Here is a 2,542-nt window from a genome sequence, read left to right as displayed (position 1 = left end):
GCTGTCGAAAAAATAGTAATAGACTTACTTAAAATTCATCTTTATGAGACATCAAAATAATTTGAACATGATCAAGTTATTAGAGACTATGTTTTGTAACTCTATGTTTTTTTGCAAATATTGCAAATTTTAATTGAAATAATTAAAAATCTTAATTTTTCATTCTGAAATTTGCAAAGGTCTATACAGTAAAATCATTATTTTTTTTTATTTTTAAGTAAAAAGCAATCGCTGCGGACAGGATTCGAACCTGCGCGGGCAGGGCCCAATGGATTTCAAGTCCATCTCCTTAACCACTCGGATACCGCAGCACTGGTAAGTGGTAACAAACGGTAATAGTAATAGTGTTTTACAGTAAATCCCGTTTTCAGTACAATATTAGCTTCAACTAGTTGGTATTGGTATTTTGCCTTGAGGCAAGTTAGATGAACTTCCCGATATGTGTAAATAATCGACTTAATCAATAACAAAATAAAAACTTATTAGTGATTAAATGTTTTCGAGTGGATTTATTACACATACTTGAAAAATGAACTAACACGTTAACTCAGAGTATTTCTAAAAGCAAATTTTTACAAATCAATGATTTTTATCATTGAACCAGCTTCCGTAGAACTTTAATGGTTTAGTATGTTTCAAGACCAAGTACTCTATCGTTATAACCAAGTAAATCGTCTAATTATAATTTTAACAAACGTCAAAAAACTACTTATTTCTTAACAATGATGAATTTTTAAAATTAACTACTTGTCGTAAGGCCGTAATAATTCCAGTAAGTTCTATAAGACCATGTTATATATTCCCCAAGAAAGTTTCGTAAAACGAATGGCTTTTAAATCTTGAAATCGGTTCAGCTTGTTTTTAGTAAAACGTCGATTTACAGTAAAAATCTATACACACACACATGCATACTTTCTCCAAATTTGGTCTCATTCGATTCAGAATGGTTTGAAACGTTGAGAAGACATAAAATTAGCTAATCGGATTTTTTGATAAAAACAAGCTTCTCCTTCAGGAAGTTATGATAAAAAATATAGCAAGTCAATAAAAATTTGTAATTCTGAAAGCAACTCCTTAAAATTCATATGACAGAGGCTTAACTGGGAACAAGGAAGGCAGTTCTCTGTTATCGACTTCACTCTTTTTCGGACCAGTAAATGAACTGGACAGAACTTAAGAGTATTTTGTTCACCATATTTTGTATCATTGTTGTAAATATTAACTAACATGAAATGAGAACTAACAAATTAGAATCAAAAATTATACACGAAACAAAGTGTTTTATGTCCTTCGGTCGTGCGGACGGGTTGGCAAAATCGGATTAAATAGCGTATGTGCCATTTGAAAATAAATATTTTTCATAATCTTAAACAATAAGATGATATAGATTATAGATTATAATAAAACATAATTTTTATTAAAAAATTAACGCTGCGGACAGGATTCGAACCTGCGCGGGCAGGGCCCAATGGATTTCAAGTCCATCTCCTTAACCACTCGGACACCGCAGCTGATGTCCTTCGAAATACAACCGATAGTTGTATGTAAGTACCAAGGTGCAATTATACAAAACAGGTAAATTTGCAATTTGTTGTTTGCATTTATTTTTAATTTTTTCTCTTAAAAGTAATCAAAGTTTCATCAAGCTGAAGTATTGATCCCGGTGTAAATAGATGTAGTTTAATTTAATTAGTTTTAATTGGTTCTGGTACTTATATATAATTCCATTTTATTTTTATTATATTGCTCATGTAATACATTTCATTTTTAAGCTAATGTATCAATTTAATATATATTCTGCTATTTATTATAATCACATTTCATCCTACTTCAAATGCACTAATTAAATCAATTCTAATCACACTATAACTACAATTATTTAAATTGTCTGTATTAATAAATTTATCTCTTTATCTTTATTTATCTTTTTTTCGTAATTAATATTCACCTGAATTTCTGAATACAGAACTGAGTGTCGAACCACACTAGTCCATGTAATTATAATATTGACCGTTTTTTTATTGATAAATTGGTAATATTTTTTATTGATTATATATATATATATATATATATATATATATATCGATTATCTCAGCGAATAAGATTATTCCTTCGCGTTTTCAAAGAGTATAGTGTACGGTTTCGCTTATAATAGATTGAATCAATGCATTAGTAAGATACATTTGAAAGCATTTACAGTGCTAATAAATTAAACAAAATGCCATTAAGGTCATTAGCTCAACAATTCTGAATTGAAATAGTTTTCACGTAAAGCTATTAATACATTTTCTTTCAAATATATATGACTAAGGAATAATACTCTAAAAATATAACGCACGCAAATATTGAGATAAAGATTTTCTTTATTATTTATATCACTAATTAATAAAAAATATTATGACTAAGCAATAATATATTAGCAAATTGTTTGACTATATTATATCCAATATTTTTCAAAGATTCAGACGTTATAAAATTATTATTGTTTAATTGACTTGAACAAATTCGACATCTAATTTTTCATGAATATAAATAGCATTTT

The 2,542-nt window shown here is 28.2% G+C and overlaps 2 non-coding genes across 2 annotated transcripts; both read right to left on the bottom strand.

The window, feature by feature from the left end:
* Positions 1-229: 229 nt before the first annotated feature.
* Trnas-uga lies at positions 230-311 on the bottom strand. Its single transcript has one exon. It is a non-coding gene; the product is annotated as a tRNA-Ser (tRNA).
* A 1,118-nt stretch (positions 312-1,429) lies between these two features.
* On the bottom strand, positions 1,430-1,511 carry Trnas-uga. The gene has a single exon. It is a non-coding gene; the product is annotated as a tRNA-Ser (tRNA).
* Between the last annotated feature and the right edge of the window lie 1,031 nt (positions 1,512-2,542).

The sequence above is a fragment of the Ctenocephalides felis genome, unplaced genomic scaffold (genome assembly GCF_003426905.1).
Source record: "Ctenocephalides felis isolate EL2017-DRISC unplaced genomic scaffold, ASM342690v1 CF-g0.4_SCAFFOLD_03533, whole genome shotgun sequence".
Classification (NCBI taxonomy): Eukaryota; Metazoa; Arthropoda; class Insecta; order Siphonaptera; family Pulicidae; genus Ctenocephalides; species Ctenocephalides felis.
Note: the sequence above shows the minus strand (reverse complement) of the source record. Positions and strands in the feature narration are given on the sequence as shown.